At 40.8% G+C, this 13025-nt stretch overlaps 1 protein-coding gene across 5 annotated transcripts in view; it reads right to left on the bottom strand.

Annotated features, from left to right (window-relative positions):
- The window catches only part of SIK2 (salt inducible kinase 2), a 71436-nt gene that overhangs the window by 30867 nt on the left and 27544 nt on the right, over nucleotides 1–13025 (bottom strand). The gene's annotated exons all lie outside the window — the stretch shown is intronic.

The following is a 13025-nucleotide window of genomic DNA, read 5'->3' as shown; positions in this document are numbered from 1 at the left end:
GAGATGGGAGGAAGGAACTCTGCCAAAAGCAACAAGCATGGGAAAACACAAAGCCTTTGCCTAAGAGGAAAACTCTGCTACTGGGATTGTCTAAAGCCCTTTCAGTCAACAACTGAATTTTACCATTCCACAACTAAGCAGTTATTTTAAATGTCTTTTTTTTTTTTTAATGGCTTAATATGGGAGCAGATGTGGGTCCCATGGGACTTCAGTATTAGTCACGATTCGTAATAATTCAATACTGAAAAGCAAAATGACAACCACAATTGCATAGAGACAAGAAGTCAGGTAGAGTCTGATGCAACTTCTTTTTAGCTTCCCCTGTTGCTGCTCTCCCAGGTTGTTTTTTGGGTGTTTTGTTTTGTTTTTCCTAGAACAATACAGCAAACAACATTAATATTGAGGAAGCTGACTTGATGACTGAACTGAAACTGATTATTTTCAAAAATGTAGAATTTCAGGTGGCTGCTACCACTCCCTGGTGCTCTGATCTGTAGCAATTTTGCCTTCCACTCCACTCTTAACCAGTGTCTTCAGAGCTCTTCACAGCCCAGATCCTCCAGTTCCTCTTATACCCTGCCATCACTCTTGCTCCCTTTGCTTAGTTCATACATCATTTGCTTTAGTATTCTTTACTCTTCCTGCCAGAATCCTAGTAGTACCTCCTACATCCACTGCAGATACCCACTCAGAATACACTCCGTCCATGATACTCCTCAGTATTAATACACAAGGCTTATATTCATCAGGCTTTTAATAACAGCTGTTGCAGCACAGTGTTTGGATACGACTGTTCACACCATGAATCAAAATACTCGCTCCACTGAAGTCTAATGGAGTTTTCTCATGGAATTCAATGAAGCCAACGTTTCTCCCTGTTGCTCCCAATATTACCATTCTGTACTTCTTAGTCGTCTACTCCACTTGCGTTGCAGGCCACCCCTTACATTCTCTGTGACAACAAATGCTGTTAATACTAAAGCAAAGAAGGAGAAGTTCTCAAGGAGACAAAGCTGACAACAGGGACAAATATTCTTTGGATTTAAGGCTTTCAGGCAAACTGGCTTCAATTCACTAACTGGTCAGCTATATCTCCAAAGGGAATACAGAATGGAGCATTGGCAAGTGACATGCAAAGACTGTCAAGCACAGCAACATTGTTTATGTTCGTCACTGGTCCACTCCTGTGTGAACAATGATTTAACTGTTCTCTGCCACTTTTTCCACACTGGAGCAAACTATGCAGTAGAAGGTTACAGAAGGTGTTTCTTAAGGTGATAATGCTTTTACCGTTGTAGCTAACCAGGCTCCTGCAGAGTAATACTGCGTGCCGGTGTGACTGGAGGAATCCTGTGAAAGTCAACAGTGTTGATAAACAGTAATCAGGCTGTTGATTTAGTACTATCGAGCGCTGAATACCTCAGAGGTATGTTAATACAATATGGCACTGGTCAGCAGATAGCAAAACTGATAAACACTGTGGTTAGCAGACACAGTACAGGCACTGCTGGTACCACTTCATTTACTTCTGTTTGTATAGGTTGTGTTACTCAGAGGCAAGAGCTTGGCTCTTTCGTCATCATGAGCTACAAAACCACAAGAGAACCCTCAGAATCAAAGCAATACAAAGATATTAAACAAAAACTTACCAGGCTTAGATAAATTTAACCTGGAGTTGTTTTAGAGAAGCGATATAGAAATTGAACCAGACTACTTACACTGAGCTTAACAGTAAAGGTATTTGGTTGCTTTCCTAATAGAAGGACACAAGAGCTCCAGCAATTCTTTTAATAGAACTCTTCCTGCAACACACATATAAAATGAACATAGGCAGAAGCAGCAGTTTCAGGAACACCAGAACTGAAGAGGCTTTTAGAGCATTTTTTTTCTTCTGTCTTCCAAGATTTTCCTTAGTGTGTAATAAGGTATAGAATCAAAGAATAGTTTGGGTTGGAAGAGACCTTTAAAGGTCATCTAGTCTCACCCCTCCTGCAGTGAGCAAGGACGTCTTCAGCTAGATCAGGTTGCTCAGAGCCCCATCCAACCTGACCTTGAATGTTTCCAGGGATGGGGCATCTACCACCTCTATGGGCAACCTGTGCCAGTGTTTTAACACCTTCATTGTAAAAAAAAAAAAAAAAAATCTTTATAGCTAGTCTAAATCTACCCTCTTTTAGTTTAAAACCATTACCCCTTGTCCTGTCGCAACAGGCTCTGCTAAAAAGTTTCTCCCCATCTTTCTTAAAAGCCCCCTTTAAGTATTGAAAGGCCACAATAAGGTCTCCGCAGAGCCTTCTCTTCCCTGGCTGAACAACCTCAACTCTCTCAGCCTGTCCTCATCGGAGAAGTGTTCCATCCCTCTGATCATTTTTGTGGCTCCTTCTGCAACTGTTGCCACAGGTAAGACATACCACCCACTGCTTTAACACCTATATGTGAACCTGCAGGAACGTTTTTGTCTTTTGAGGTTCCTGCTCGCTGTCAAATTTGGTTATAGGCAAGCAAGAGGTTCAAAAGTTATATGGGAAACATACACAAACAGCATGATCTCACGGGCCTTTTGGCTGTTTTCATTAATTCTTTTAACTACAAGGTCACTAAAGATTTCAGCAAGAAATCTAGAAGACTTAGAAAGAGATTCCATGTTTTTGTATACAACTGGTTAATTCTTACTAAGACTACCTCTTTATTACCTTCCTCACCTCTGCTTCCTTACTGCATCGCACTGCTGACTCTCCATTGTGTTAAACAGTACCATTAACATAAGCAGATATTTTTAGCTGCCTTTAATGAAATGCACTGATTAGGAATAATAGAGAATCAAGACTATGCAACCATCCAGCTCTCAGTATGGAACTCTATACAGTGGGTAACATGCACTGTAAGGTAATAAAAACCATCACTATTCCATTTAGCAGTAATATTACTGGAGGCATTCATAATGTAAACTGGCCTTTTTCACCTATCTTGTGTTGGTGATCCATTTGATTCAGCTAAGCAACTGGTAACTGTAGATCAGCCACAATTATACACACACAATCAATGTCATCCTGTCCTCATTTTATCTTTCCTTTTTCTGAAGCTCACTTGTGGTAATCTTGAAGGAACAGCTAGATAAAGCAATATAAATGTCTAACCTCGCTTAAACCAGTTCTCAGTGGAGTTCTTCCACAAAAACCCACATCTTTAAAAATATTTTGCAACATACGTAAAGCAGCTCTTTGTATTTAGGAATTTCAATGTATTGATTATGGAATTTGTCTCTCATCAGGGGGTTTTGGGTGTGAAACAGCACCACCAGTTTTACAGGTGAGGACACCAGAACAGAGAAGTTAATAGACTAGCCCAAATTCAAGTAACAAATCGGTGACTGACCCAGGCCAGGGCCAAGCGTAACTGAAATGCCTGGTCATTCTCTAAACAGCAAATAGAAACCAGTCACTCTCTGCCGAAAACTTTTGCCTCAACATTTCCACAGCCTGATCAATGTACATCATGTGCTCTGGGCACATCTCAGTCCGTGACCCAAATACACAGGGTATAAGGGGAAGCGCTATGTCTCATTTCCTTATGTAAACATTGGCCTTGCGTGTTTTTCCCTCAGCTCTAACTATACAGTCCAATACTCTGCACTTGATTCATCACTAAACAACTGATCAGAAATGGCCTTTTATTTTAAATAAACTAATAATTCTGTGAAATCTTATTACAGAGATTTCTGAATTTGCTATCATAAGAGATCCAAGTCTAAAAATAAGCAGGATACTCCTATCAGGCTAGTCCATGATTGGATGATAAAGATACTGGCTTAATTATCATCAACAAGGTCATGTTGAAAACATAGGAAAATGGGCTGCATCTACTTTGAACTACCTGACCACACACCTGAAACTTCTAGGTCTAACCAAAAGGTGCCAAAAGACTGCTCTTTAATTGTCTAGACCCTTTAAAGAAACTAGGCCAGGGGCTGAGCCCATTACAGGCAATTCCATACTGGGCCATCAAAAACTTTTCCCAAGTTGCACTAACCCTGCAATTATCCACCCAGGAAAACCTCTAATTTGGATCTGCAGGTACTCTGAAAACTCAGTCTTGCTTCACAGACAGATGGGCAGGTAACTGCTCTGGCTTCTTGTACACTCCAGTAAAGTCCAGTAATTCTGCTGCAATGACAAGAGGTAAACCTCTCTGGTGCCAACAGCACTCAAGCCATTCTTGCAATTCCTTTTGCAGAAAAAGGCATCCAATTAATACCTGTCCTGGAAGTGATCCCAAAGTGCCTCGGTGCAGCTACATAGGACATATTCCCAGAGACAGCTGACAATTGCATGAATGCTAACTGCACCCTTTGCTGCAGGAACCCCTGTGTGCAGATAAAGCCTAATCATGGCAGTAATTTTGGGACACCCATTTCCAATATGCAGCAGAGAGAGTACGGAATAGAATATTCCTGCTCTTTTGCAGAAAGTTCAAAACACCTGTGGGATGGGATTTGCAAGGTTATTATAAAGGGCTACCAATAATAGCAACATATTAAAGTCAATAGAAACTTGGCATGCCAATTCCTCTACAACAAAAATTCTGCAAAGATTCAGGTCCTTAACGCTCCATGAACAAGACCTGCTTACGGTAATTCAATCCATGGAGCTCTTCAGTGTCACCCACAGTTGTAGGATTAATCCTTTTCACTTCTCATCTCAAACTAACCATACCCATTATTTGCATTCACACAAAGCAGGAATAGATAAATCTCTTATATCCTTGCAGTTTTACGTTTTTTTTCTTCCTCCACAAAATGCTTTTGTTCCGAACAAGTAGACGTCTGTTCTAGGAAAGCTGATTTGGTTATTAGATGCCTTGTCATCCTCCCTTCAAGACTAGAACTACAGGACTTATCTGATATTGAATCTACTAAAGTGATCCTAGTGACAAATAAGGAGCTGCAGCCCATGGTTTCAGTTTGGAAGAAACAATTCATGAGAATCCGCTGAAGAAAGATTATGATCAGAGCCTTTGGACTTAAGCAAACTGCTGGGTAAAGGGGGTCTAGGGCATAAATAACTTCAAAACAATTATATGTCATGATTTATCTTAACATATTGGATTTAGAATAATTTTATGGGGAGCATAGTAGTATTTGGTGGATTGATTACTTTAAAAATCTGACTAGAAATTTGAGGACTTTTAAAAAAGATAAACTCTATTTCAAATAAAATCATAGACTGGTTTTGGTTGGAAGGGACCTCAAAGCCCATCTAGTTCCAACCCCCCTGCCATGGGCAGGGACACCCTCCACCAGCCCAGGTTGCCCAAAGCCCCATCCAGCCTGGCCTTGAACACTGCCAGGGAGCCAGGGGCAGCCACAGCTTCTCTGGGCAACCTGTGCCAGGGCCTCAGCACCCTCACAGGGAAGAATTTCTTCCTCAGATCTAATCTAAATCTCCCCTCCTTCAGCTTAAGGCCATCGACCCTCATCCTATCACTCCCTGCCCTTGTAAACAGTCTCTCTCCAGCTTTCTTGCAGGCCCCTTTAGGAACTGGAAGGCTGCTATGAGGTCTCCCCGGAGCCTTCTCTTCTCCAGGCTGACCCACCTCAGCTCTCTCAGCCTGTCTTCATAGCAGAGGTGCTCCAGCCCTCGGATTGTCTTTGTGGCCTCCTCTGGAATTGCTCCAACAGGTCCATGTCTTTCTTGTACTGGGGACCCCAGTGCTGGACGCAGTACTGCAGGTGGGGTCTCACAAGAATGGAGTAGAGGGGGAGAATCACCTCCCTTGACCTGCTGGTCACACTTCTTTTGATGTGGCCAAGGATACAGTTGGCTTTCTGGGCTGCAAGTGCCCACTGCCGGCTCATGTTGAGCTTCTCATCCTCCAACACCCCCAAGTCCTTCTCCTCAGGGCTGCTCTCAATCCATTCTCCGCCCAGCCTGTAGCTGTGCTTGGCGTTGCCCTGACCGATGTGCAGGACCTTGCACTTGGCCTTGTTAAACTTCATGAGGTAGGTTCGCATGGGCCCACCTCTCAAGCCCGTCACGGTCCCTCTGGATGGCCTCCTGTCCCTCAGGCATGCTGACCGCACCACACAGCTTGGTGTCATCGGCTAACTTGCCGAGGGTGCACTCGATCCCACTGTCCACGTCACCAATGAAGATGTTAAACCAGACTCAGTACTGACCCCTGAGGAACGCCACTCGTCACTGGTCTCCACTTGGACATCGAGCTGTTGTCCGCAACTCTTTGAGTGGGACCATCCAGCCAATTCCTCATCCACCAAGTGGTCCATCCGACAAATCCACGTCTCTCCAATTTAGAGACAAGGACGTTGTGCGGGACAGTGTCAAATGCTTTACACAAGTCCAGGTAGATGACGTCAGTTGCTCTTCCCTTATCAAATACGAACAATTGAGTTTGCTGGAAACAGTGATTGATTAAATCAGCTCTACAATCACTCTAGCTCCTTAGAGATTTATATATCTGTGTGCTGACTGCTAATGATAAGCTGTTATTTTTGTAATGACACATGATACTCTTATCCCTCATCTATTTTTGCATTGTAAGACTGAAAACAAAGACAAATATTTAAGCTTCATTCTACCCTTTTAACCCAATGTCCCTAAATTAATATTGTATTCCAGATAATTAACATACTTTGTTACAAGAAAACATCTTACACTACTGTAAATATCTGGTACAGGTAGAACCCTCAAGAGGTTAAATCTCCAACATCAGTCCAAGGTCACTGTATTAGCTCAAAGTCAGAAAAATCAGATACCCAGTCTCACAGCAATGAACTTTTCGGACTTGTCCATAATCAAAGAGCCTCACTGCCTATCAGTAAGAAGGCTACAATGCCAGAAAGACTATTTGAAGGTCAGACCACATGAGAGATCCGTAACAGTGTCATGCTCTGCAAGCACACAGAACAGCCGACAGTTGCATCAACAGTTACGCAATGGCATCCTGGCATGTCACCATACTCTGGAGGTACAAACGGCCAAGGTCAGTTCAGATTCCAAGTCTACATAGGAAACAGTGAGTATAACATTCGTGCTGTCCTTCCTTTTATGTCCTTCTTCAATTCTGAAGCAACTGCAACTTCAGCTGTAGTAGCACATGGGGAAACAACAAAATCTTCTACCAAAAAATCCCCCAATTGCTGTACGTCACCTGCCTTTTTCCTATCACAGCTAGATTTTTGTCATGAATTTTTTTTTTCTCTTTTCTTCACACATAACTGGCTTGGCAACCTTGACAATACTTGAGGAGACATGAAACAATTTCTTCTCAGAAGCATTTTGCCATCTGTGTAGGTGTCATTAAATCTGATATCTCCCTTCACCTAGCTTGAATTTGTCAGATTTTCAACATCCTCTTAGTACTGCAGATAAATATCAATCTTTATGTCTGAATTGCAGCTCCTACTCAGGTGCCACCCTCATAAATCTTTGTATCAGATTCCCAAGTATATATATGTATATACAAGTATGTATATTTGTAAGCACAGCTACAGAAAGCATGACCCGCTTGGAAATACACAAGATTTCCATTCCTAAGAAAGTGAAACTCTTTGCCTATCCAGACTGGATTTAAATTAGCTATTTGGTGAATGTGAACACATGGAAGCCACTTCAAAAAGAAACATGGACAAATTGAACAGCAAAAGACAGAACAGAGTCTGATCAATATATGACTGATTAATATAAGAGAAGCTTCAGGTTTACATTACAATTAGGATTTTTGGGTTTTTTACTATTATCTTTACATGATTAATTTTATAACACATAATAGTTTTATTTATGCTTACCAAAAGTAGCTCAAGAGCAAGAACACCTAGAACTGAATGGCACGATCCTTGCAAGGCTGTTACCTTTGCTCCCTATCCGAGCAATAGAATTACAGAATTTACGCTGTCAAGGTAGTGCTTGACTGGGTGGAACAGCAGCAATTGTCTTGCATCTGATGGTCTTGTCACAGCATAGATGATTACATTTTATTAGGCAAATCCATGAATGAAAGGTCTATAAACTGATACTAGAAGGAGTAGCCAAGGATGCACTCTGTATAAGGACTAATATAGCAATACTGGCTGCTAGGGTTTGGGGGTAGGCATGAGCACAAGGGGAACAGACCTCAGAAAATGGCCAGCATGGTATACTCTCCCTGTCACTGCTAGATGGATCTGACCTGGTACGAAATTCTGTGTGCCTTGTCTAGGAGTATGTGTCTTATAAACCTGGAAAATGATTCCTTCGTTCTGTCTTTGATCCACAGTTCTAAAACTTCAATTTCTTCCCTTTTTCGTCGGCAAGGAACAATAGTATCCTTCAGTTACGAATTTCTGCTAAAAAATAGCATGCATTGACAATATGAAGCACAGTAAGAGCCAGATACCTACTAATTCATACTGGACTTTTTCATGGAACATAGTACTTAAAAACAGCATTGCATATTTCAGCAATCTCCTCTTATCTTTAGAAATCCAAATATATTCTACTGTTGGACAAAATAATTACCTGTGCAGGGAGATCAGCATTATTTGTTAGGGTACATAAATTATTAAGATCACTTCTTTTTGTTTCCATTATGCTTTCTGCACTTATGTCTTTAAATGATGTTAAAACATTTCTTAAGAACTCAAGAATTAATAGCATCCTTGAAAACCATTTCAAAGAAAAAGTTCAGGATTTAGATAGGATACTGGATACTTGGTCCATTTGGCTTCTATTTTTAATTATCACACTGTCAGTTTAGATGTCCCACTTTTTGGAGTTAGAATAGCCAGGATTCAATTATACACAAAACAATCACTAGTCTTTCATTGTCTCTCTTCCCCCCTCCACCTTGTTTCTACTTCACAATTGCTAATCTACCATAATCATTCTGGATCAAAGGTAATTGTTTTTAACCTAAGAACATTGTTAAGATCTCTCATTCCAGAGAAAGGGATTTTAAGAACATTACTGATATTTAAGGGAAAAATGTGCCAACCGTCAAAAAAACATATGCCAGCCATAGAATTCTAAAAGGACTGAAATTGGACTCATTACCAGAGGACTGAGATTATATAAAGGAGTGATCTTTATCTTCTTAACATTTGCCTGAATCTGCACATTAAAAAAATACAATCATTTGCAGCATTGTGTTAAGTTGAATAAACTCTGTGTTTGTGCAATCTGCAAATACTGGCTCTCAATTTGGTTTCGCAATCTCATTACCCCCTTTAGAATAATCTTGAATTTAGAAGGTATAATTTTTTCAACATACATCATCTGTTTTCCTGTTAAAAATGGAAACAGACTAAGATTTCAGACCCATTTGCAATTTGAGAAATGGAAGCTCCCTGCCAGAGCCACTGTAACTTCTGCTGTGCATCTAGCAATGAGGTAGTCTCTAATTTGTACCTCTGAAAATCCTTTAGAAGAGATACTAGCTTCAAAGCGATAATTAATCCATTCTTCTAAAATTGCCAACAGAATTTAATCTGCCTGACTTCATAGAGCCACGTGCATCTTTTGTTATAACAGTAATACGAGCAAAGGAGATAATCGGGAGAGAGGTACTGATAACAGAAAGGTATGAGTGTGTTAGAAACAAACCTGACCCACTTCATGAACTGAATGCTGATCAGCCAGTTCTGACGTCAATGCATATTTTACTGTCCACCAGCAAGACAAACCAGCACTACGACCTCCTTCAAAATAACAGTCTCTCCTACCTGATCTGGTTCAAACACAGTAGCTTTACCGTCAAGATGACATGATTTCTGCACACATCTATAAGGCATCTTAATCTGGCAGTTTTGTGGGGCTGGAAGTATTCAGAGAGAAGCTCACTATTCCGTCCTCAATTCAAAGCTCTATTTGATTTTCACAAATGCACAGATGTTTCACTGTACAGACAACAAGCAAGTTTTATTTGATGAGAGCACAGCGTATCAGTGATCAGTAACTGAAATCCAGTTCCTGTGATCCCTTCAAAAGCCAGCAAAACATAAAGGGTACATGAACAATCCAGCTATCTACAGGCAATAAATTGAGAACAACAAAGGTGGTTATCCTTGCTAGCGCTAAAAACAAATTTTATGTCAAACCTGATGGAGACTGCCTGGTATGGCATTCTTCAGCTGCAACCTTCTCAGTGGACACTTTATCTGACTAATACCTTCTTTTATCTTACTTATGCTAAAATTTAAGTTTGAGGCTTTTGCTCCCAACTACCTAGTATCCTCTAGAAAATAATAGTCTATCAAAGCTCTCACCTCAAGATCTTTATGCATCCTGTTTCTTGTCCAGTTACTCAGACTGAAAAGAAAGATCCTTTGAATTCTATCTATCTCTTCCTTTTAGAGCTCTCCTTTTTTAGTCCTCTCCTATGAGGACAGGCTGAGAGAGTTGGGGCTGTTCAGCCTGGAGAAAAGGCAGCTCCAGGGAGATCTAATTGCGGCCTTCCAGTACCTGAAGGGGCCTACAGGGAAGATGGTGAGGGACTGTTTATCAGGGAGTGGAGTGACAGGACAAGGGGAATGGGTTTAAGCTGAAGGAGGGTCGATTTAGATTAGATGTTAGAAAGAAATTCTTCCCTGTGAGGGTGGTGAGGCACTGGAACAGGTTGCCCAGAGAGGCTGTGGAGGCCCCATCCCTGGAAGTGGTTAAGACCAGGTTGGATGGGGCTTTGGGCAACCTGGGCTGGTGGAGGGTGTCCCTGCCCATGGCAGGGGGGTTGGAACTAGATGATCTTTAAGGTCCCTTCCAACCCAAACCAGTCTATGATTCTATGATATTAACACAAAACTACTACATTTCAGTCCAGCCTCCTTGTTTAAACACAAAAGGTCTCAGTCTTATCAGCTCACAGTTCTAGCAACACTGATTTTTGAATCTTAGTTTATTCTCCTGGTAGCTGAAATACAGAGGTAACTTTATGGACATTTCTGTACTTGACTAAAAAATGTATTCTTAAGGAGTAAAAGCTTCAATAAAAATCTCAGAAGCATCAGAATGAATCGAGAGGTCCACTGGAAGTTAGGAAGAACCTGGAATGGCCATGACTATATATGTGGATTTCATAGCTGCTTGGAGTGATCAGCAAGGGACAGCCCTGTGCATAGTGCTGGGGCCCAATGCAAACACTGCCACTGCAGAGCTTTATCAAAATAATTCATCAGTTACTGTGTTGCTTTTCAATCGCTAGATTAATTCAAATTAGAGAGTAATTCTAGCTATCAGAGTTGCAATCCTGGCTGCCCTTTTTTCTTCCACAGTTTGATGAATGAACCATGAAGAATATGAAACGCTGGAAGAGACTGTTCTCGGGGACTGGCACAGCACCAGATAACTCCAAAATCACAGATCAGCCATTCTGTGGAATTCATCGTCTATGTCCTTTACAGAGAAAAATAAAACAACTGACTCAGCACAAATCACTAGAAAGTTTCTAGCAGTCATAACTTTCCTCCAGCTACTTTGTCACCAAAGCTGGACACAGGATTGCTATCAATCTGATGAAGGTTGACAAAGATACGTGAAAGAATCAGAGCATATGAATCACCACCAGTTAATGTGATCATTTACATACAGACCACCTGTAATTAACTTTCTGTAATACAGAGGTAGAGCAGAAGAGCAGCTAAGAGGAGGAAAGAGACAGCAGCAGCTGATAGAATCTAGTAACTACCATTTATCAATGCTTTTATTTGAGTCCCTCGAGAACCTATGCACTGAAATTCCCTGCAACCAAACAGTTCATGTCTCTAACCTTTCTTCGGTTAACCGGTCTCCTGAGATGCCCCTGAGGAGTTCTGAAAAGCCATGCCAGGCTGAACGTGACGAGCTACAGTGCAGAACACTGATGTGGAGGAAAAGAAATTAGACAGGATAGAATGTGGTAGTGAAAATGGGGAGAAGAGTGGCATATCAGAAGGTGAGGAAAGAAAGCATAGATGAACAATAACACAAAAATTCCCTTATATTTAGTTCAGTTACTCATAGTAAGTGGGGTCCATGTGACTTGCAGCCCTTAGGCACCTTATTTACTGAAGCTGTACAACTGTATGCAAGTCATAAATTTCCAGGTGCTATGACTGTCAGTAGGTGTTAGGAATAAATGCAAGTTTGAAATCAGAAAAGAGAAAAGTAAAAATACTCTCCAAATGGGACTGCTGACAAACCTACCAGACTAAAGCTCATAGTACCAAAACCCTCTCACTGTCAAATTCACAGCCTTATTACCAACAGCTGTGAGCAAACAGTGCAGGTGACCCTATTAGTTTTCAGAATTTTGAGACATCACCAGCAATTCAATCTCAATGTTATTAGTTATTATACTTGGGCCACTTCATTATAAAGCCCAGACATCATCTCCATCCCAAACTGTTTCTTTAGCTTTCTTCAGGTATCAAATGCCCTAAATAAGAACTTACACCGGAACTGCATCTTCCTGCTACAGCAGTTGCAAAACCCTTTTACTTCATCTGATGGTAGCTTTTAAAATTTTTACAGTTCAACATTAATACGAAAGCTCACAATAGAGTATAGAGCAAATTAAAAGATAACCATAAACAGTTTAATATCAAATGAAATGAAAAAGAGGCTACTGCAAAGACTCTGCTATTAATTTACATAAAACCTTAAATAACAATTTTTACAGCTTTTATGAACCTGCTGTAAAAATCCCACTCTGAGATGCTAAAGATCCATGAAACACAGAGAACATGCCAAAGAGCAGATTAATAGGCTTCCCTCTCTAGTTTCAGAGAATCTGTTTTCCATACTGTTCCTTCTGCCAAAAATCCCCACCTTACATTCAGATTTGATAACAAACAGTAGCCTAATACTCTATGAAAATCATGGTTCTGGAACTCACATAGCTGTATGTTACTTTTCCTCAATTTTAATTCATCTGTTACTTACCCTTTCAGTAAACTCTTAAATCATGTGAACAAGATGCTAGAGGTGGAAAGGTGGTGGTAAAGGAATGAAGAAATGAATGTTTTAAATGTACAGACAAATCCAAAGGTCAATACAAAA

Source organism: Grus americana, chromosome 24 (genome assembly GCF_028858705.1).
Source record: "Grus americana isolate bGruAme1 chromosome 24, bGruAme1.mat, whole genome shotgun sequence".
NCBI lineage: Eukaryota > Metazoa > Chordata > Aves > Gruiformes > Gruidae > Grus > Grus americana.
This window is presented reverse-complemented; position numbering and strand designations above follow the sequence as displayed.